At 45.1% G+C, this 24,717-nt stretch overlaps 1 pseudogene; it reads left to right on the forward strand.

Moving 5' to 3' along the window:
• Window positions 1-20,252: 20,252 nt before the first annotated feature.
• On the forward strand, window positions 20,253-21,162 carry LOC146690340 (olfactory receptor 11A1-like; annotated as a pseudogene).
• Window positions 21,163-24,717: the final 3,555 nt, after the last annotated feature.

A 24,717-nucleotide genomic window follows, 5' to 3' on the forward strand; every position in this document is an offset into this window, starting at 1 on the left:
TCGTGATTATTACGGCTGTTTACATTCCCCCACAAGCCAAAACTGACCAAGTACTCAGGGAACTGTACAGCACGAGGAAACCGCACACCCAGAGGTGGCATTTATCACGACCGGGGACATTAATAAGGGAAACCTGAAGAAAGTTTTACCAAAACTCCACCAACACATCCATTTCAACACTCGTGAAGACCGGCTACTTGACCACTGCTACACCTCTTTCCGGGATGCGTACAAAGCCCTCCCCAGCGCTCCATTCGGCCATTCGGATCACCGCTCCATCCTACTCCTGCCCGCCTACAGGCAGAAGCTGAAACATCTTCAATGCCCTCTACCAACACAGAGCAGAGCAGCTATCTGAACGCTACCCCAACAGAGGACGATTATCTTGTTAATAATTTCACCTCCTCACTACGTACGACTCTGGATACTGTAGCTCCAGTGAAAACTAAGGTCTCTAATCAGAAGTACCTGACTCCGTGGTATAATTCTCAAACACGTACCCTAAAGCAGATGACTCGTAATCTGGAGAGGAAATGGCGTGTCACAAATTTAGAGGATCATCATTTAGCCTGGAGAAATAGTTTGCTGCTTTATAAGAAAGACTTCCGCAAAGCCAGAACATCTTACTATTCGTCACTGATTGAAGAAAATAAGAACAACCCCAGGTTTCTCTTCAGCACTGTAGCCAGGCTGACAAAAAGCCAGAGCTCTGTTGAGCCAACCATCCCTTTAACGCTAACTAGTAATGACTTCATGAACTTCTTCACAAATAACATTTTTATCATTAGAGAAAAAATTACCAATAATCATCCCACAGATGTAATATTATCTACAGCTACTCTTAGTACCATTGATGTTAAGTTAGACTCTTTTTCTCCAATTGATCTTTCTGAGTTAACTTCAATAATTACTTCCTCGAAACAACGAATCAACGTGTCTTTTAGACCCCATTCCTACAAAACTGCTCAAAGAAGTCCTGCCATTAATTAATTCTTTGATCTTAAATATGATCAACCTATCTCTAATAATCGGCTATGTACCACAGGCCTTCAAGCTAGCTGTAGTTAAACCTTTACTCAAAAAGCCATCTCTAGACCCAGCAGTCTTAGCTAATTATAGGCCAATCCCCAACCTTCCTTTCATATCAAAAATCCTTGAAAGAGTAGTTGTCAAACAGCTAACAGATCATCTGCAGAGGAATGGTTTATTTGAAGAGTTTCAGTCAGGTTTCAGAGCTCATCACAGCACAGAAATAGCTTTAGTGAAGGTTACAAATGATCTTCTTATGGCCTCTGACAGTGGACTCATCTCTGTGCTTGTCCTGCTAGACCTTAGTGCAGCATTCGAAACTGTCGACCATAATATCCTATTAGAGCGATTAGAACATGCTGTAGGTATTACAGATACTGCACTGCAGTGGTTTGTATCATATCTATCTAATAGACTTCAGTTTGTTCATGTAAATGGAGAGTCCTCTTCACACACTGAGGTTAATTATGGAGTTCCACAGGGTTCAGTGCTAGGACCAATTCTGTTTACATTATACATGCTTCTCTTAGGCAGTATCTTTAGAAGACATAGCATACATTTTCACTGCTATGCAGATGACATCCAGCTCTATCTGTCCATGAAGCCAGATAACACACACCAATGAGTTAAACTGCAGGAATGTCTTAAAGACATAAAGACCTGGATGGCTGCTAACTTTCTGCTTCTTAATTCAGATAAAACTGAGGTTATTGTACTCGGCCCTGAAAAGCTTAGAAATATTGTATCTAACCAGATTCTTACTCTGGATGGCATTACCTTGGCCTCCAGTAACGCTGTGAGGAACCTTGTGTCATGGTCCTGGGTCGGTGACCTAGCGCTTTTAGTTATCATTTTCTGGTTTATTATGATGATGATTATTATTATGGTTTGAGTTCTATGTGTTATATTCGGTCTGCCTTTGAGTCTGTGTCTCTGTCTGTCTGTGGTGTCACCCCATCTGTTTGTGAAGCTGTCTGTTTAGATCTGTGTCTTGTTTGGTTCCCCGTGTCTGAGTTTCCTGTTTTATTATGAAGGTCTCTGTCTGATGTGAGTGTGTTCAGTTTACATTTCCCCTGTCCCGTCAGCTCTGATTTCTCCCAGCTGTGTTGCCCTCCTGTCTCTCATCCCCTGATTACTGGTGTGTGTATTTAAGCCCTGTGTGTTCTCCTGCCTGTTGCCGGTTCGTCTGTGTTACTTCGTGTCAGTCTGCGTTACCCTGTGTTCCACAGTGTCCTGTTCCTCGCCTGCGTCTCTCTGCTTCTCATCCCCTTTGTCGTATGCTCCCAGGTCTGTTATTTTTAGTTCTCCCAGTTTAGGTGTCTTCAGTTATTTGTCATGCCCCACTGCTTGTTTGCCACTACACCTTTGTTAATAAACCTCACCAGCGTTTCATCCACTGCCTGCATCTTGGGTCCTTCTTCCAACTCCACACGGCTCGCCTCGGCGGCCGTGACAGTACGAACCGGCCACTATGGACCCAGCAGCAGTCAACCTGCCCGAGGAGCTCCGGGAGGACATTATTTACTCGGTAGACAAATTAATTAACTTATGGCTGGAGCATGAGGGGAGAGAATTCCGCCAAGGCATAGCTGTTCGGCTACAGCGCTTAGTTTCTGGTCTCCCCTGGTTGCTCAGCTCACTTCACCCGCTCACACAGAATTTTGTTCTGAACGAGCTTCATCTTCTCCCCCTTGCTACCACCCACCCTGCAACTCATGCTTCACTCCCTGACCCGACGGAGAGTGTCCTGCCCGGCCCGTTGGTCCAGCCTTCAAATGGGAAACGGCACTCACGCCGTCGACGCCCCTTGCCACAGTCGGACCCCAGGATATCTGTGGTGAGTAAAACGGATAACAGCTCCGATTTGAACTTTGAGACTTTTTCTTCTGGGGTTGTTCGTGGTGTGTCAGTGGGAGCTAATTCGCAAAGCTTACCTACCTTCGTGGTAACCGATCTCTCCCAGGTTGGCATTTTTAAGAATTCAGTGAAAGCAAAGGGCTGTTGTTCTTCTGTTTCTTCTGAACCTGTTAAACCCATGTCAGCTAACCCAGGGTCTGCTAAAACTGTGGCATATATCCCAGAGACAATTAACACCAGCTCTGATAATACCAGGATTGTTTATTCTTTTGAACTGCAACCTGAAGCTCAGTTAGCCGCCCGGCCTCAAGCTCAGGTAGCCGCCCGGCCTCCAGCTCAGTCTCCTATTCCACCACCGTCGTCATCCCAACCATTGTTTCAGTCACCCTCAGTTCAGCCTCCTGTTCAGCAGCCACTAGCCCTGCATCCTGTGTCACTTGCTACTCCGGTACAACAAGCTCAGTCAAATCAATCTGAAAGGAACTGTGTTTCATCCGTTGGTTCTAAGCAGAGAGACAAACCTAATGATAATGTAATCATTCCTAAAAAGCTGGCCAGTTCAGAGACTGTGACGCGCTCCAGGGCCTCCCCAGAGGCTGAGTTTCAGCCCTCAGCCCACTCTGGACCCCTGGAGGCTAGGAACCCAGCTGAGGACTGTACCCGGCTGTCACTGCCTGAGCAGAGTCAATGCTCTGGGCAGCTGAAGTCTGCTATGTGTTTGCCAGGGGCCACTGTGCCTGCTGGTTCTGTTCTGTCCCTGCCAGAGGCCCGTGTGCCTGCTGGTTCTGTTCTGTCCCTGCCAGAGGTCCCCGCACCTGCTGGTTCTGTCCTGTCCCTGCCGCTGGTTCTGTCCTGTCCCTGCCAGAGGTCCCCGCACCCGCTGGTTCTGTCCTGTCCCTGCCAGAGGTCCCCGCACCTGCTGGTTCTGTCCTGTGTGTGCCAGGGGCTCCAGTGCCCACTGGTTCTGAGACTGTTTTTGCTGGAGGGCCCGAGGAGCCCGTCTAGCCTCTTGCCTCGTCAGCTGGAGGGCCCGAGGAGCCCGTCCAGCCTCCTGCCTCGTCAGCTGGAGGGCCCGAGGAGCCCGTCCAGTCGCCAGCTGCAGCCTCATCATCCTTGCCCGCAGCAGCCTCCTCATCAGCTTCAGCTTCACCCACGCCGTCGCCTGGTCATCAGCTTCAGCTCCACCCACACCGTCGCCTGGTCCAGCGTCAGCTCCACCCACGCTGTCGCCTGGTCCAGCTTCAGCTCCACCCACGCCGTCGCTGTGTCCAGCTTCAGCATCACCCACGCTGTCGCCGTGTCCAGCTTCAGCATCCTCTTCGGCATCCTCATCAGCGTCGCCGTGTCCAGCTTCAGCATCCTCTTCGGCATCCTCATCAGCGTCGCCTGGTCCAGCTTCAGCATCCTCTTCGGCATCCTCATCAGCGTCGCCTGGTCCAGCTTCAGCATCCTCTTCGGCAGCTTCATCCTCGTCTGGTCCAGCCTCCGCAGCAGCTTCTGCCTCGTCTGGTCCATCCTCCGCAGCTTCATCTTCGCCTGGTCCAGCCTCCGCAGCTTCATCTTCGCCTGGTCCAGCCTCCGCAGCAGCTTCGGCCTCGTCTGGTCCAGCCTCCGCCTCAGCTTCGGCCTCGTCTGGTCCAGCCTCCGCCTCAGCTTCTGCCTCGTCTGGTCCAGCCTCCGCCTCAGCTTCTGCCTCGTCTGGTCCAGCCTCCGCCTCGCCTGGTGCCACAGGGATCACGCCACCTTCACGTCCCAAATTACGGCCTCAACATCATCGAGCATTTGTCAGGCCGCTTGTTGGGCATCATCACCACCGTGGCCGCCCTCCGGACTTCTGTTGCCACCCCCATCTTCCGCGTGGACGACCTGCTACACGCCGCCGTTGCCATCCGCACGGTCGGCCCCCGGACCTGCATTCGCGCCGCCGTTGCCGTCCGCAAGGTCGGCCCCCGGACCTGCTTCCTCGCCGCCGTTGCCGTTCGCATGGTCGGCCTCCGGAACTGAACTGTTTTGGCCTCCTGCGCTGTCGGCCCCCTGAACTTGGCCATCTGCGCCTTTTTGGACTCTGTCCCTCCGTCCTGGGCCCCCTCCGCCCACCCTGGTCGGGTAGTTTTCTGTTTTGGTTTTGGTCCGTTTTTGTGTTTCTGCTGGGCTGTCTGGAGCCAGCCCTTAAGGGGGGGGGGGGGTAATGTCATGGTCCTGTTAAACTGCAGGAATGTCTTAAAGACATAAAGACCTGGATGGCTGCTAACTTTCTGCTTCTTAATTCAGATAAAACTGAGGTTATTGTACTCGGCCCTGAAAAGCTTAGAAATATTGTATCTAACCAGATTCTTACTCTGGATGGCATTACCTTGGCCTCCAGTAACGCTGTGAGGAACCTTGTGTCATGGTCCTGGGTCGGTGACCTAGCGCTTTTAGTTATCATTTTCTGGTTTATTATGATGATGATTATTATTATGGTTTGAGTTCTATGTGTTATATTTGGTCTGCCTTTGAGTCTGTGTCTCTGTCTGTGGTGTCACCCCATCTGTTTGTGAAGCTGTCTGTTTAGATCTGTATCTTGTTTGGTTCCCCGTGTCTGAGTTTCCTGTTTTATTGTGAAGGTCTCTGTCTGATGTGAGTGTGTTCAGTTTACATTTCCCCTGTCCCGTCAGCTCTAATTTCTCCCAGCTGTGTTGCCCTCCTGTCTCTCATCCCCTGATTACTGGTGTGTGTATTTAAGCCCTGTGTGTTCTCCTGCCTGTTGCCGGTTCGTCTGTGTTACTTCGTGTCAGTCTGCGTTACCCTGTGTTCCACAGTGTCCTGTTCCTCGCCTCGTCTCTCTGCTTCTCATCCCCTTTGTCATATGCTCCCAGGTCTGTTATTTTTAGTTCTCCCAGTTTAGGTGTCTTCAGTTATTTGTCATGCCCCACTGCTTGTTTGCCACTACACCTTTGTTAATAAACCTCACCAGCGTTTCATCCACTGCCTGCATCTTGGGTCCTTCTTCCAACTCCACACGGCTCGCCTCGGCGGCCGTGACACCTTGGAGTCATTTTTGACCAGGACATGTCCCTCAACGCACATATTAAACAAGTATGTAAGACTGCGTTCTTCCATTTGCGCAACATCTCTAAAATTAGAAATATCCTGTCTCAGAGTGACGCTGAAAAACTAGTTCATGCATTTATTACTTCCAGGCTGGACTACTGTAATTCGTTATTATCAGGATGTCCAAAAAACTCACTGAAAAGCCTTCAGCTAATCCAAAATGCTGCAGCAAGAGTACTGATAGGGACTAGAAAGAGAGAGCATATTTCTCCTGTTTTGGCTTCCCTTCATTGGCTTCCTGTTAAATCCAGAATTGAATTCAAAATCCTGCTCACATGCAAGGTCTTAAATAATCAGGCCCCATCTTATCTTAATGACCTTGTAGTACCATATCACCCTATTAGAGCACTTCGCTCTCGCTCTGCAGGCCTACTTGTTGTTCCTAGAGTATTTAAAAGTAGGATGGGAGGGAGAGCCTTCAGTTTTCAGGCCTGGTTCTGCCGGAGGTTCCTTCCTGTTAACCTTCCTGCCTTCTTGGGACCTTTTTGTGCCACTGCTATGTGTTAAATGGCTGCCATTTCCACTGTGTTCAGTGGAATATAACCAAACTTGCCACAGGATAGTTTTTACCTGTCAATGTTAATATTCCAGTGTGAATTCCTTAAATCAGCCTAAAATGGCTGAGCAGCAGAAATCCCCACACCCATCACCCTGGGGACCATTTTCTGCCCATTGACTTCCATTATAAACGCTATTTTTCAACCCCAAATTATCATCATATGATTTTATTTTTTCTTCTTTTCTTGGATGTCAATGAAGACTCAGGGCCTTGAAGTTTTAATTTTTAAATTGCAAAAAAAATGCAAAAAAAATAATGGCAGGTCAAAATGTATGTTGGTGCCAATCTTTGGTCCATCTAAAGGCCTACTTATAATGACAATCACATATTACTTCAACTGGTTTTTTGTGGAAATATTTAGTTTCGTTTTTTGGTTTTTGGGGCTTATAACACAGGGCGCTCATGTAATAACACTGGGATTTGAAGGGTTAAAACAACGAAAATATAATTAAAACTTTACATGAATATTTCAGGGAGAAGTAGTTTTACAAGGTTGGCTAATTTAAAGTGGAATAAAATATGGATATATGGTCTTTTTATGGCGTGGCTGAGAATGGTCCCTAGGGTGATGGGTGTGAGTTTTTTAAAGGATGGCAGGAGGGTTAAAAGGGAGTTTTCCTTCCCACTGTCGCCAAAGTGCTTGCTCATAAGGGGTCATATGATTGTTGGGTTTTTCTCTGTATCTATGAAGCGCCTTGAGGCAACTTTTGTTGTGATTTGGCGCTATATAAATAAAATTGAATTGAATTGAATTGAATTGAAACAGGAAGCTCCAACCCTGAGGGCGGTGCAAAGTTGGTCGGACCAATCGGAGTCTATGCTGCGGGACTGTTTTGATCGCGCGGACTGGGAAATGTTTCACGTGGCTGCTAATGACATTAATGAGTACACAGACTCAGTCTGCGGATTCATCAGGAAATGCATGGAAAATGTCGTCCCATCCAGAACAGTTAAATCCTTCCCAAATCAAAAACCCTGGAATAACAGAGATGTTCGGACGGCACTGGCGGCACGGAGCACCGCTTTTGCCGAACACATCGGACTACAAACATGCACATTACCAACTCCGGAAGACGATCAAAGCAGCCAAACGTAAGTACAGGGACAGGGTGGAGCAACAGTTTGACAACCCTCAGAGTATGTGGCAGGGACTAAACACAATCGCAGACTTTAGTGGGAAAACCAGCACATCGCACACCATGGCCTCTCTGTGTGAGGATCTAAAGTATTCTTTGCTAGATTTGACCCAGCGAACACCATGAGACCGGACAGTGTGCGCACCGCAGATGACGTCAGCGCGCACACTGTGTCTGAGGAGGATGTGCGGAAGTGCTTCAGGAAGGTGAACGCACGCAAAGCTACTGGTCCGGATGGGATTCCCGACTGCGTCCTCAAGTCATGCGCAGCTCAGCTGGCTGGAGTGTTTACACACATCTTCAACCTTTCCCTCTCTCTGTCTGTAGTCCCAGCCTGCTTCAAAATGGCCACCATCGTCCCTGTACCCAAATCCTCCACCATCTCCTCATTGAACGATTGGCGACCTGTAGCCCTGACCCCCATCGTGAGCAAATGCTTCGAGAAGCTGGTCAGGGACTTCGTTTGCTCTTCACTACCCGACTCACTGGACCCTCTACAATTCGCATACCGCCACAACAGGTCCACTGATGATGCCATAGCCCTGACACTACATACTGCCCTGCCCTGGACGGATCAATCGGTGGCCGCGTTACAGGACGCACTCGATGACGCAGACTGGGGCATGTTCAGAAACAGCTCCGACGATGACGTCAACGTGTTTACGGAAGCGGTTGTGGGATTCATCGGGAAACTAGCGGATGATACCGTGGAGACAAAGACTATCACAACGTTTCCCAACCAGAAGCCGTGGGTGGATAAAACCATCCGCGACGCTCTGAGATCCCGCACCGCTGCCTACAACACGGGACTCATGACGGGGGACATGGACCCGTACAAAGCCGCGTCATATAACGTGCGGAGGGCGGTGAAAGAGGCGAAGCAGCGCTACGGGAGGAAACTAGAGTCACAACTCCAACAGAGTGACTCTAGGAGCCTGTGGCGGGGACTAAGGACAATAACGGACTATAAAGCACCAACAACCGGTATGACGAACGCGGCCGTGACTCTGGCAGACGAGCTGAACACTTTCTATGCTCGCTTCGAGGCTGCAGCTAAGGTCTCCAACAATGCTAGTGTTAGCGGCGCTAACGGCTGCAGACAGGAAGATACTGCCAGCACCGGAAACGTGCTCGTCATCTCCGAGCATGAAGTAAGGAGAGCCTTCAAGAGAGTGAACACCAGGAAAGCAGCAGGACCAGACGGCATCCCAGGTCGTATCCTAAGAGACTGCGCATACCAGCTAGCTCCTGTGTTCACTGAGATATTCAACATCTCTTTATCTCAGTCGGTGATCCCCACATGCTTCAAAGAGTCCATCATTGTTCCTGTCCCGAAGAAACCCCACCCTGCTTCTCTCAATGACTATCGCCCTGTAGCCCTCAACGCCTGGTCAGAGACTTCATCATTTCTTCACTACCAGACACACTGGACCCACTACAGTTCGCTTACCGTCCAAATCGTTCCACAGACGATGCCATCTCTCATCTCCTCCACACATCACTCACTCACTTGGACACTAGAAGGGGGAATTATGTTAAAATGCTCTTCATAGACTACAGCTCTGCATTTAATACCATAATTCCCTCCACACTCACCACCAAGCTGGAGCATCTGGGACTCAGCTCATCTATGTGTCAGTGGATCTCCAACTTCCTAACTGGCAGACCACAGGCAGTAAGGATGGGCGGACATGTCTCAGCCTCCACCACTCTCAGCACTGGAGCCCCCCAGGGGTGTGTTCTGAGCCCCCTGCTGTACTCTTTGTACACATATGACTGTGTGGCCACTACCAGCTCCACCACCATCATCAAGTTTGCTGACGACACCGTCGTGGTGGGCCTGATCTCTGATAACAACGAGACGGCCTACGTGAAGGAGATTAGGAATCTGGAGAACTGGTGCCAGAGGAACAACCTCCTTCTAAACGTCAGTAAGACAAAGGAGCTGATAGTGGACTTCAGCACTAAGCAGGAGAGGAACTACCAGACCCCCGTCATCAACGAGTGCCCAGTGGAGAGAGTGGACAGCTTCAAATACCTCGGAGTTCACATCACGCAGGACCTGTCATGGTCCTGTCACATCAACACCGTGGTGAAAAAGGCCCGACAGCGTCTCTACCACCTCAGACGCTTGAGAGACTTCCAACTGCCCTCCAAGGTGCTCAGGAACTTTTACTCGTGCACCATAGAGAGCATCCTGGCGGGAAACATCTTAACCTGGTTCGGGAACAGCACCATGCAGGACAGACGAGCTCTACAGAGGGTTGTGCGGTCAGCTGAGCGCACCATCCGCTCCGAGCTCCCTGACCTGCACTCAATCTACAGCAGGCGGTGCTGGACTAAGGCCAGGAAGATCGTGAAGGACCTCAGCCATCCCAACAACAGACTGTTCTCTCTGTTGAGGTCAGGAAAGCGATTCCGCTCCCTGAAGACCAACACAGAGAGACTGAGGAGGAGCTTCTTCCCGCAGGCGATACGGTCTCTCAATCACACCACCACACAGTACTGACCCACATATACAGTTCTTACACACACACTGGACTTTCTGGACATTGTTTTTGCACAACACTGGTCACTATATTCTTCATTTCCAGTTAATACTTGTACAGCTGCTGTTATTGTGTATATATTTATTTATATTTAGATTTCTTCATACATTCTTATATAGTTCTATATATTGTGTATTGTGTATTTTGTTGTACAGTTATTTTATTTTCAACTTTAATTTATATATTTTATCTTATTCTTCCCAGTTAAATTTACCCTTCATTCTAATTTGTGTTGTACAGTTATTTTATTTTTAACCCTTTAAGACCTACCATAGAACCAAGTCCGCCAGAGCTTATATTATATTTTTACATGCTGTGGAGCCATTTTTGGGAGCATTTCAAGTTGCTATACATCAATACAACCATTATAGCCCAAACTTTAATAATATGTCTGCATTAGGTGCATAGTAATTACATAAATTGCAAAAAAGTGCAATAAACTACAAAAAAATTGAAAATCGTTTTTGTTTTTTTAACATATATTTCTAGTTAGAGAAATTTAAGAGGCTCATCCCTCAAAACTGTAAATACAAAAAAGTTGCACAAACTAGTTTCCCACCACAGGAAATTTATTTTGAGTGTCTTCATAGTTTTATTTTTGAAATACACCAATTTTTATACACTGCAGGAAAAACGAAAATAAATATTATAGTGCAAATTTGCAAAATAACAGCATATGCATCAAAATAAACTATTTCAAGCAGTGCAATATGAGTCCTAAGCATCCCAGAAACGACACAGAAAGTCATAAACTCAAACATAACTTTTTAAAACACAAGTATAGGCTCATAAGGCCCCGATCGTAAAAAAACTACATTTCCGCAAAATGACGTCACTTCCGGTTTCGGGCAGGTCATGCGGTCATGTGATAGTTCGCGCTGATGGACGTAGGAAGTGTTACAAACAGCTGATCGGATCGGCGAAGCGTGTTTCTGGAATTTCATGTTTTTGTTGCTGCAAGTGATTTTTATGCAGTTTTTGCAAAGCTATATGTGGAAGGAAACTGTGACCTAGGACAAGCTGATGGCATAAGATGTAAGTACAACTCCTCCGGTTTCATATGCAAAAAAAATTATTGCGCTAGCTTACGTGGTTGCAGAGCTACCGGGATTTAAAAATAGTTACGCAAAATGGAGCATGCCCGCTCCGATCGGATGTAAAGGGTTAACCTTAATTTATATTTAATTTTTTCCTGTTTAAATTTACCCTTTTTAATTTTTCATATTTATTTCCTATCTTATTCATAGCCTTTCCTTTTTTTGTTTTCTTTAGGTCACGAGCAGTTGTCCAAGCATTTCACTACATATCGTACTGTGTATGACTGTGTACGTGACAAATAAAATTTGAATTTGAATTTGAATTTGAATTTGTCACACCTGGAGAAGAGAGACACGTATGTCTGACACGTAAGTCGTCAGACTGGGCAGCATCACCTCATCCCCCATCACACTGAACACTGGTGCTACACAGGGGTGTGTAGTGAGCCCTCTCCTGTACTCACTCTACACCTATGACTGCACGGCCACTAACAACTCCAACATCATTGTGAAGTTTGCGGACGACAGATGGCTTACAGGGAGGAGGTCAGCGCCCTGACCCACTGGTGTCAAGACAACCATCTCACCCTCAACGTCGCAAAGACAAAGGAGTTGATAGTGGACTTCTGGAGGTGCATAGAAGTACACACCCCCATCACCATCTACGGCGCTGCTGTGGAGAGAGTGAGCAGCTTCTGCTTCCTTGGTGTACATCTGGCTGAGGATCTTACGTGGTCAATACACATAAATAAAACAGTGAAGAAGGCGCAGCAGCACCTCTTCTTTCTCAGGAGACTGAAAAGACTTAGCATAAGCCCCCGCATCCTCAGGACCTTCTATCGCTGTGCCATTGAGAGCATCCTCACTGGAATCATCACCACCTGGTATGGCAACAGCACCGCTTACAACCGCAAAGCTCTCCAGAGAGTAGTGCGGTGCTCTGAACGGATAATTGGAGGTGAGCTTCCCTCCCTCCAAGACATCTACAGGAAGCGGTGCCTGAGGAAAGCGGGAAGGATCATCAAGGACTCCAGTCACCCCAGCCAGAAACTGTTCAGACTACTTCCATCAGGAAGGAGGTTCTGCAGCATCCGGTCCCGAACCAGCAGACTGAGAGACAGCTTTTTCCACCAGGCCATCAGACTGCTGAACACTTCATAGACACCTCACCCTTACTACTGGAACTTCAACATTATGCACTCCATACTGTATATAAATACCACTTGTTTTGCACATGTTCAACTACCAACCTCTGTATATTTTATATATTTTATTTTATTGTTTACTCTATTTAATTTGTAAAATATGTATATACACACACACACGTAGAAAAACACATTTAGTATACACATCCAGTAATGCATATACTCTTATATTGTACATATATTTATTACTCTCAGATTTAGTCATATATTTTGCTTGTTTTATGTTATTGTATTTTTTTTTTTTTTGCACACCTCTGTTGCTTGTGAAGCTCGCACACAAGAATTTCACTCGCATGTACTGTACCAGTGTATCTGCACATGTGATGTGTCAATAAAAAAGTCATTTGATTTGATTTGATCACGGAGCGTAAGTTTGATAACATCATGGAGAAGCTCACGTCTCTCCAACAGGAGATTGAGAGACATGTGTCGGACTGTTAGAACAGCTTTGACAGTCACAAGAGTTGTTCGCATTAAAAGTAAAAACCACCATCACTTCATGCGGCTACCACTTTGGCATCAGCTGTGATCTCAAGGCTGGAGCTGAACAAAAAAAAGCACCCTGATAACGACTGTGTTTAGACTTCCCATTCTATGCAAGGCCACCTGGGTTGGCTGGAAGACGGTTTACTTAGCCTGGCAGGGCGAATGACACTGTCTCAGCTGAAATCTGGACACACACACACATACTGTACTGTTCTCTCTATGTGTTAAACTCCCTGAGTGTGAACATAGATAAACAGCCAGCCAAACTCCTTTTCAAGAGCCAGGAAGGTGAGCGTACTTGCTCCTTTAATGACTCCAAACATGGCAATCATCTTGCACTGACATCATAGAACTGGAGTGAAACTAGAAAAACACATAATACAAAACTCTTAATCGATTGACATATAATCAGCAGGTAAATATATTCAGGCACTTACGCAGGAGACCATGAAATAAGTATACTGTAGATATGCAAACTGATATTACTACAAAGAAAAACAAGCAGGTAGTGGGTGAGCGTACACTTGTATCATTAGCTCAGAAGCTACACCCTATAACTGCACTTCAAAGAAGGTACAAAATAATGTCTCAAAACACCCTATTATTAATTGCTTAATATACAAAGAACTGACAAAACTTACAACTATTACTTTCTGAAGGACTCCTTTGAAGGATTGCTTTGGATTGCACATGAATTATAACAAAGGTGTAGCCATGCTTTTCCCACTGTTCTCTGCATTTCCTGCTTCCTGTCTATGCACATGTCAAAATAAAAGCCTTCTTGTCTATCCAGATGTCGAAATAAAAGATTCACAATTTTCCGATGTATAACAATAGAAAAACACTTTACACTTATTTGTGTCATTAGCATATGAACATATTGAAAACAGAACACATACACTGATATGCACACACTGATCGCCCCTCCCTTTCCAAATGCCTTCAGGGAGATCGTGGCTCAAGAGTTGGCAGTTCGTCTTGTAATCGGAAGGTTGCCAGTTCGAGCCTGGCTTTTGGGGTCCTTAGGGACTAGTAAAGCGCTATACAAATACAGGCCATTTGCCATTTGCCATTTACCATTCGATGCTTGACCCCTCTCGGGGAAGATGGCGGTCGAATGGACCAGCGCAGACATGCTGCAGGACCGGATGTGCTGTCTACACCGGCTACCCTTTACCCGCCCCTGTTGCTCGTCTTGTGTTTCTATGGTGTATTGATAGTCATGTGCTTTTTGTATGCGCTGACGTGTTTTTTTTCTGTTCTTCTGTTCTCCCTGTTGGAGCTCAGTCTGGGGGGAATTCTTTTTTCTCCTCATCTTTCCTCATGTTGTGTATTTTCCATTGTTATACCTCTCTGGCCTGTCTTCCCCATGTGATGTTTGTGTAATGTATGTATGGTCGGAAGGGTAAGATGGTGCTGGCATGGCTGGCAGGCTTAACCCAATTTCCCTCGGGATGAATAAAGTATGATCGATCAATCAATCAATCAATCCCGGCCCCTAAGAAACCGGCAAAGAAATTAGAGGGAGATCTGGAGCAAGGGAGTCAGGGAAAAAATCATAAGGGGTCTACCTCACCGGTGGAGTGGAAAATGAAAACAAATGATAAAGAGTGGGATGATGATTCGTGGGGCGGCTGGGTGACGGCTGCATTACAGGAGGACGAGCATCCTACTAGATGGCGACTGAATTTCAGCGAGACTGAATATTAGTGTTTTTTAGTGCTAACCCTCCTCCACACTGCTCGACTCCAGATAACTTTCGCCAACAGTTGCGCCTCTACCCGACGTCACTTCCACGCACCCAAGAGGCTTCTGCGGCATGCTCGTCCACCTTCACACATAATGTAATCATGTAAGACAGGGTTTCAGGTAAATCTCTTATCACCAGTTAATCACAAACATTGTTCAATAAAGTACTTATCAATGCCAGGTGCGCCCATCCGAGTCCAAAACTCGACGGAGTATTGAGATTCAATAAACGGTGAGCAGCTGTATGGGCTCACCTCTTTCAAACACACTTTTAAATTTCGGCATCGGTTCTAAGAACAGCTTGAGCCCAGTTTAATGCCTGTCCATGTAAACACGAAAGCAATTTTAGCCCCATAAGTTTCATATGTCCTCCGCAACTGTCTAAATTGGAATTGTCACCTAGGTCAGAAATCCCGCAAGTTGTGTAACTCACCCGAGAAGGGCTCTGGTGCCGGTAAGGATCGCTCCGGGGGTTAGGCAGGAGTGGGTAGAGAAGGAGCTGGAAGCTCGGGCGCCGGTAACTGTGGAGAGACAGATGGAGGAGACTCTGCTGGGCTTACCAGAGGTATGTGCAGAGCGAGGGCCAACTTAGTGTGGCCAACTGTGGAATAATAATGATAATAATAATGAGCTGCAGCATTTGTTCATGGTGTTCCAGTGAGGACGCACTGCTGAGTGGGGGCTGAGTCCGCTGAGTCCACTGTATGGTTGCATCGTTACTGTTACAGTTTTGGCGTGGAGGACACAATAGCAAGACTCCAGGATCACAAAAGAGAGTTCTATTTGCAAGTCCACCAGGTGTATATACAAAAAGTTGCAGGGAAAGTGCTATATACAACAGGGTGAAGGACCGGGCTCCAGGGAATTCCAGGGAGAAGGCACCCGCTCTCCAAACAATCCACACACACGACAGCAGGCTCTCTCTCCAACACTCATCACTCGGGAATCACACAAGGAAGAATCCAGGAGGTCTGTAGACAGGTAGAGGTGGATAAGTACAAAGCTCAAAGAAAACACTGAGTTGTTCAATTTCCTGGGCCACACGCAGGGGTCCCAACTTTGAGGGAGGAGGTACCTGGGTTAGAACATGTTAGGCAATTTAAAGCACTCAAGGCTCTTGTCTCAAGTTTTACATCACAGGTGACTGCAGATGTTGTTGGGGTGGCTGTGGCTCAGGCGGTAGAGCAGATCAGCTACTGATTGGAAGGTTGGTGGTTGTGTGCTTGTAATGTGTGGGTGTAAATGGGTGAATGAGGCATGTTGTATACAGCGCTTTGAGTACTATATAAGTGCTATTAAGCGCTATATAAGAATCAGTCCATTTACCATGCAGATCAAGGACAGGAGCAGATGGTGCCGGAGGTGAAGTGGGTGTGGGGGAAGGTGTATAATTGGAAGTGGAATAAGCCGCGATGGACAGGTCCATTTGAATGGGTGACCAGGACCTCACATGCTGTCCAGTTGAGAGGGAAAGGTGGCAAAAGAGCCTAGGAGGTCCGAAAGGCTCTGGATAAAAAAGGGGGACTCGGCTGAGACCCCCAAAAACATATATCCTCGCCCAGGGCAAAATAATCCCCTGATCTATTCAACGAACTGAAGGGTGGTCAACTCCTGAAGTTGAAGAAAGAAGACGAGCAGAGAATCACCCGACCCAGAAGATAAAGGTCATTTCTAAGATAATGAATCTCCTTAGACAGAGGTTCTAGTCTAAGTACAATGTAAGGGATTGGAGAAGTGATCAAAATTGGGTTGCGGGGAAATTGGAGAGTAGTGGGAGTTTTAGGGGTCATTATTGTCGTTACTGTAACTGTGATTTTTCTTGCATGTGAGTTGCCCGGAGACAGACTTCAGATTACGCCAGTCCATGGTGAGACGAACCAATCGCAGCACATCAGATAAAACCGACACCTGTTTAAATTATTACGGTGGCCGAGTTGGACTACGTGGCAGGGTCTATGACTTCGTCCATGTTCGATCTCTGTGCAGCCATACATTATGGTGGCCGAAGTTACAGGACACATGATATTTGGGTCTTATTAAATCTCATTCAATCATTTCTGTCAACAGGGGTGGACACGGTTGAGCGGGAGATGTGCCCGGTCGCAGGTTGTGGGTACACCAAAATCAAGGGAGCTGGGGGGACAGGTTTTATATACAGCGAGATTTTAGGACCCCACAGAATTTAGTGACTTTGTCGTTGGGGAACTGGATGGCTCCGCCACCCACGGGGATCGCCAATAGGCTGGTTTACTTTAGTTAGGAGTAGATGTTATCGGGGATTGTCCATATGGGGTGGTCAAGGTGAATTTTAGAAGTTCACCACAAAATTTGTCCTCAACCCAAGTAAGAAAATTAGTAGAGAATTTTACAGGGATTACACCAAAATGAAACTTAGACAGCTGATCTCTATGGCTACTGGCTATAGGGATAGTAATTTGTGGTTAGATGTGTCTGATTGTGTGGCCTGTGCGGCGGCCAGACCACATTTGTTTACTGAACTGGCACCCCATTATCTGGAGGACCGTTGGGGATTTAAGTGTATGCTCAGATTAATTATGGAGGCGGTTTCGAAGGGCATCTGCACCACATTAGCCAGTCTGTTTCCCCCAATTGATAATAAAACTGTAATAGGGCCATTCACACCGAGAAAAGCAAATTATACCTGTTTTAACTTTACTGTTTCTGAACCTTCCAGCTATAAGCTCGATGCCGTTGAAATTCCAGTTGATTGGTGTGTGGAGGTTTATCCAGTCAGGGGGACCGCCTCACGGGATCAGGACACATATATTGGTCCATGTGCATGATCTGGTTTGTATTATTACTGTGGAGGATATCGCTTGTTTGTGAGAATTCCAAGGGGAACCTCCGGCCTGTGTGCACTAATGCGGTTGGGGGCTCCATTAATTCTAGTGGGTGAAATGGGGGTGTGACTGGGTAAACCCGGCACTGCCCAACCTATGTCGAGACGTCATGTTTTGAGGAAGCGTTCGACAAGCTTGTTTGACCTTTCTGTGGGGTCACCAACGTATATAAACTGTATTGGCGTGCCTAGAGGAGTGCCAGACGACTAGAAGCTGGCTGACCCAATTGGATTTGAGAATTTGCATTTGATTGCAGGGCTTATCCCAATTACTCCAAATAAGAATGTGGACCGTATTCATTATGTCCACTACAATATGCTTAGATTGACAAATTTAATCCGTGACACTGTAGGAGGATTTGCGGAGCAATTAGGACACATTTCTCTTATGGCTGTGCAGAATCGAATGGCATTAGACATGTTGTTGGCAGAAAAGGGGGTGGGGGTGGGTGCGAAGTTTGATGATATGTGCTGTACTTTTATTCCTAATAATACAGCCCCTGATGGATCTGTGTAGAGCGATGGAAGGCCTGAAGAACTTATATGAGCTCTCAGGAGTCAATAATCTGTTGGGGGAGTGGATGATCTCTGTCTTTGGGCAATGGAAGGGTTTTATTGTGTCTATTATCGTTTCTTTTATCTACTTTTACAGCTATTCTGGTAACTTGCGGTTGTTGTTGTGTGCCTTGTACCACAGCATTATTGGTCAGGTTGATTAATCAGGCTGTTGGTGGATCTGATACTTGGGCAGCCAACATGACGCCATTCTTGGGAACTAGGGAGAATCAATGTGCTGACATTTTGTTTGATGATTTGCAGTAGGGGGGAATGTTAGAATCAAGTTGTGTGACACAGTAAAGGAACACAACACAGCAGCTGACACAGATTTCTTATGGCCACGGGCCGTAACACCCCCCTTCCCAAGATCAAAACATCTCCTCTGTAGATGTTTTGACAGTTATGGGAAAACATCTACCTCCACTAAGTTTGGGCAACCTTGTTAATAGTCATTATTTTCCTGTATAAATCATCGGTTGTTACAATAAAAAATGTCAGTTAAATATATCATATAGGAGAAACACACAGTGATATATGAGAAGTGAAATGAAGTTTATTGGATTTACAGAAAGTGTGCAATAATTGTTTAAACAAAATCAGGCAGGTGCATAAATTTGGCCACTGTTGTCATTTTATTGATTTCAAAACCTTTAGAACTAATTATTGGAGCTCAAATTGTCTTGGTGAGCTCAGTGACACCTGACCCCATACACTGGTGAGTATTTAAGGGGGTTAATTGTAAGTTTCCCTCCTCTTTTAATTTTCTCTGAAGAGTAGCAACATGGGGGTCTCAAAACAACTCTCAAATGACCTGAAGACAAAGATTGTTCACCATCATGGTTTAGGGTAAGGATAAAGGAAGCTGTCTCAGAGATTTAAGCTGTCTGTATCCACAGTTAGGAACATATTGAAAAAATGGAAGACCACAGGCTCAGTTTTCTCTGCCCACAGCACAAACAGAGCCGCTTGAGGTTTGCTAAAGAACATTTGGACAAGCCAGCTTCATTCTGGAATAGGATGCTGTGGACTGATGAAACTAAAATTGAGTTATTTGGGCATAACAAGAGGCGTTATGCATGGAGGAAAAAGAACACAGCATTCCAAGAAAAACACCTGCTACCTACAGTAAAATATAGTGGTGGTTCCATCATGCTGTGGGGCTGTGGGGCAAGTGAAGGGACTGGGAATCTTGTCAAAATTGAGGGATATATAGATTCCACTCAGCAGATTCTGGAGACCAATGTCCAGGAATCAGTGACAAAGCTGAAGATGCGCCGGGGCTGGATCTTTCAACAAGACAACGACCCGAAACACTGCTCAAAATCCACTAAGGCATTCATGCAGAGGAACAAGTACAACGTTCTGGAATGGCCATCTCAGTCCCCAGACCTGAATATTATTGAAAATCTGTGGTGTGAGTTAAAGAGAGCTGTCCATGCTCGGAGGCCATCAAACCTGAATGAACTAGAGATGTTTTGTAAAGAGGAATGATCCAAAATACCTTCAACCACAATCCATTGGAACCTACAGGAAGCATTTAGAGGCTGTAATTTCTGTAAAAGGAGGATCTACTAAATATTGATTTCATTTATTTTTTTGTTGTGCCCAAATTTATGCACTTGCCTGATTTTGTTCAAATAATTATTGCACACTTTCTGTAAATCCAATAAACTTCATTTCACTTCTCAAATAACACTGTGTGTCTCTTATATGATATATTTAACTGACATTTTATTGTAACAACCAACAATTTATACAGGAAAATAATGACTATTAACAAGGTTGCACAAACTTTTGCATCCCCGCTGTATATCGTTTTGGGCCCATTGCGATACTAATAACCTTCCTGTGATTTGAAGCCTCCAGAGTTTTTAGGAGTGTCATGAATTATTAACAAGCTCCATTGAGGATTATGCAGTCTCATAAAACCATGGTAAAAATGTTTAACACTTCACTTTCTGAATTCTGATGAATACATACCGAGTGCATTTCAGAGGAAGGGAAAGAGGAATGATTAAGATCTGTTCTTGTTAACTTTCGCTATTTGCAACTTCTGAGGGAGATTTATTTTCATACAGTTTGACTATATAAAACTATATACTTACCTAGTTACATTTTTTAAATAACTTTTTTAATGAACCCTGGATTAAATATGACATATCTAATTCTTGGTGGACATGTGGAAGTGCAGAAATACAGATATCTCTATTTTATGATACTGTTCACAGCATATATTCTAATAATTTGCTGTAATACCTCTATCATATACCTCATTGTTATTCATAAAAGCTTGCATGAGCCCATGTATATTTTCATTGCAGCTTTGTTATTAAATTCCCTTTTTTTCAGCACTTTTTTTCAGCACTAATATTTATCCAAAGCTTTTGGCTGATTTCTTATCTGAAAAACAAGTTTTTATATTTTACTCTTTAAGCTGCTCAGAGTTCTTATTGTTGTCAGCCATGGCCTATGACAGATATGTGTCTATATGTAAACCTCTGCAATATCCAACAATAATGAGAAAAATAACTGTCGTTTTTCTGCTTGTATTAGCTTGGCTTTTGCCTGCTTGTCAAGTTGCAGTTGTGATCATACTAAATATTAATAACAAACTCTGTAACTTTACTTTGAAAGGCATTTTTTGTAATAATTCACTCATCCAGCTTTACTGTGTGATGTCAAGAGCTCTCTCTGTATATGGCGCATTTGTTTTATTGAATACCGGACTTTTTCCAATGCTATTCATAATTTTTACATACACCAAGATAATTTTAACTGTTTATCGGAGCTCTGGAGAAGTCAAGAAAAAAGCTGCACAGACCTGTTTACCACACCTGTTTGTTTTAATCAACTATTCCTGTTTGATAACTTATGACATGATTATAGCTAGACTGGAATCAGATTTTTCTAAAACTGCGCGTTTTTTAATGACACTCCAAATAATAACATATAATCCTCTCTTCAATCCAATTATTTATGGACTAAAGATGAAAGAAATTTCTAAACACCTCCAAAGGTTGTTGTGTCAAAGCAAACTCAACTAGTGTGTCAAAACCACTGTTTTGATTCATGTAATTCAAAAATCTGAAATTGTGAAATTATGTGTATACAACTAACACAGATTTAAGCCTTGTGTTGTCATTAATGATTGCATTAATACTAAAAATCTTACTCAAAATCTTGTGTTAAATTATTCTTACAGTTATAGTGTAATATATTATTGTGTTACTTTTACCATAAAATAATAATTTGTTATTGTGTTCATATTTGCAGTATTGAGGTATTCATTTCTATTTTCTACGTATTTATAATACACATATAATATAGTACTGTGTTTCACTGTTTTATTTGTAGTGCTGGAGATTCAAATAATTATGTTTGAAGTAATGTGGTTATAACTGTACAAAAATCTAATTTAATGTTATTCACACGTTATTTAAAATTACAGATCAATCTTCCTGACATAGCTTTAATATGAAAATAGGCTGGCATAATAAATGTGTTATCTTGTTCCAACTAATTGCTAATATGTCATTTTATAGATAATATTTAGTTAATCTTTTAACTCAGAATGCACAGATTAAGCCTGTGTGTCACAGCTGGGGCAGCAGTCATGTGGTGTTGTGAAGGAGGATCAAAGTTGCAGACAATGGCAGTGAAGCGAGTGAGTTTATTTACAGTGAGTGAAAATGAACAGAAGTAAGGACAAAACTAAGTGAGAACCTAAATTTTGTAAAACTAGAGAACAAACCTGAAATCGTACAAACACGGGAAAACGTCACGGAGAGTGTAGAGCAGAGAGACGCAGAGTTACACAGACAAACTGTTATGTTGTGGCAGGAATTTGTCCACCAGGGGGCAACAGTTGTTGGAGAGGGTAAAAGCCAGGTTTTGCTGTGAAGTTACACCGTGATAAGTGACTTATGAACTGAGGTTGGCAAGTGGTACCGTTCGACAGCGAGCTGCAATCCTGGGAGGAATATTGTGAGATTTTGGATTACTTCGTTGTGGCGAATGATACTAAGGAGGAGGAGAAGAAGCGAGCGGTACTGTTGAGTTGCGTGGGCGCACAGACCTATGCCCTGATTAGGAACCTACTCAGTCCGGTCAAGCCAGGGGATCGTTCTTATGCTGAGTTGGTGGGATTGTTGAACAATCATTTTCACCCTAAGCCGAGTGAAATTGTGCAGCGGTGGAAGTTTAACACATGAAATAGAAGGCCGGAGGAAAGTGTGGGCGATTATGTAGCGGAGCTGAGGAAGCTCGCACAGGACTGTAACTTTGGAGACTCCCTGACGGTGATGCTGCGGGATCGTTTAGTATGTGGAATAAGCGATGACAGAATACAGCGCAGATTGTTAGCAGAGGATTCGCTAACATTTGAAAAGGCGCTGAAGTTTGCTCAAGCAATGGAGGCTGCTAACAGAGACATTGTGGATTTGAAAAGCATGACGGAACAGTCGCGATTCACTAAAGGATTAGGAGCGGTGAACCAGATGGAGGACGGCGGCTCGACGTCACAACAGGTTGTCAGGAAGTGCTAGATGTGGAGGGCTAAATCATGTGGCCAAGGACTGCAGGTTTGTTTCAGAAAAATGCCACAACTGTGGAAAGGTGGGACACATAAAAAGGGTCTGCCGAATGAAAATGCAACAAAAATGAGGGCGTGGCAGACAAGGTAAACAAGCCCATTTCTTGGAAGAGGAGAATGTGGAGAGTGAGGAAGAAGGAGCTGAAATGCACCACATAAAGGCAAGTGTGACTATGTATAATGTGCATGAGGAGATTAGCATCCCAAGGGAAGAACCCATCAGACAGAAGCTAAAAGTAAATGGACAGAATGTGACATTTGAAGTAGACACAGGCTGTGGTTACACTATCATGTCGAAGGAGTCATTTAAAAAACTTTTTGAAGGCAGTAATGCGCCCAAAGTAAGCAAGTGTGGAATCAAACTGAGAACGTATGGAGGCCACAAGGTACCCGTGTGGGGAGCAGCCCAAGTGCAGGTGGAATTCAGAGAATGTAAAAAAAAAAACTGGATGTGGTGGTGGTTGAAGGGGCTGGAACTAGTTTGATGGGTCGGGGATGGATTAAGGCCTTCCAATTAGACTGGCAACCTGTACATAAGATAGAAGGCAGAGATGATGCCTTACAGCGGATACTGGCCAGACATGAAACAGTGTTTAAGGATGAGTTGGGAACGCTGAATGGGTTTGCAGCAAAGATACATGTAGCCAGTGATGCCAAACCGTGCTTCTATAAGCCCCGATCAGTTCCGTTTGCTATGAAAAAGAAAGTGGAGCAGGAACTGGAGAGACTGTTGGAGGAGAAGATCATCCCACCAGTGAAATTCTCAGAGAGGGCCGCACCCATTTTACCCAGACTCCAGCGCCAGAATTTGTGGTGACTACAAACTGACTGTTAACAAGGTGTCGCCTGTAGAACAATACCCCATAGCGGGGCTGGCGGGAGGAGAAAAATACACCAAGTTAGATATGAGTCACGCATATCAACAGGTTGTACTTGATAAGGAATCTAGAAAGTATGTCACAGTGAACACACACAGGGGTTTGTTTACATACACCAGGTTGCCATTTGGTGTGAGTTCAAGTCCTGCCATTTTTCAGCGCACCATGGAGAGTGTGTTGCAAGGTCTGACCAATGTCGCAGTGTATCTGGATGGCATCATCCTGATGGGAAAGAATGACAAAGAACATCTTCAAACACTGGATGGAGTGCTGCAGCGCTTGGAGGAGGCGGGCCTGCGCTTAAAAAGGAGCAAATGTCAATTCATGGAGAAGGAAGTGACATTTTTAGGACATCGGGTGGATAAGACCGGTTTACATCCAGTGCCAGCAAAAGTGAAAGCAGTGCAGGAGGCGCCACCCCCAAAATCAGTGACAGAGCTCAAAGCTTATTTGGGGTTGTTGAACTTCTATAATAAGTTCTTGCCAAATTTGTCCACACTGTTGGCCCCACTGCACAAGCTTCTGAGAAAGGGGGAACCATGGTGTTGGGGACCAGCACAGGAGAAGGTTTTCTGCAAATCAAAGGAACTGTTGCAGTCAAGCAGTGTATTGGTACACTATGATGAGCAAAAGGATTTAATTCTTTCTTGCGATGCGTCCCCCTATGGAGTGGGAGCAGTACTAGCTCACTGCATGCCAGATGGTCAGGAAAAACCCATTGGGTTTGCATCGCGTACCCTGAATGCAGCAGAAAAGAACTACTCACAGCTGGATAAAGAAGGATTGGCTGTAATATTTGGTGTACAGTATTTTCATAAGTACGTGTACGGCAGGAAGTTCATGATTATCACAGATCATAAGCCATTGATAAGTTTGATCCATGAGCTGAAGGCTGTCCCTCAGATGGCGTCACAGAGGATCATGCAATGGGCGGTGTTATTAAGAGCCTATGAGTATGTCATTAAATACAGAGAAGGCAAAAATAACAGTAATGCTGATGGTCTGAGTCGTCTCCCTCTTCCAGAGAACCTCCCTAAAGAGGTGGCAGCTGAGGACCAAGTGTTGATGGTAGATCAGGACCATGAGGGCGTGATGACATCTGAGCAGCTGCAAAGATGGACAACCAAAGA

Source organism: Copadichromis virginalis, linkage group LG16, assembly GCF_057382275.1.
Source record: "Copadichromis virginalis isolate Kocher_CV1m ecotype Utaka linkage group LG16, C_Virginalis_male_GT1.1, whole genome shotgun sequence".
Classification (NCBI taxonomy): Eukaryota; Metazoa; Chordata; class Actinopteri; order Cichliformes; family Cichlidae; genus Copadichromis; species Copadichromis virginalis.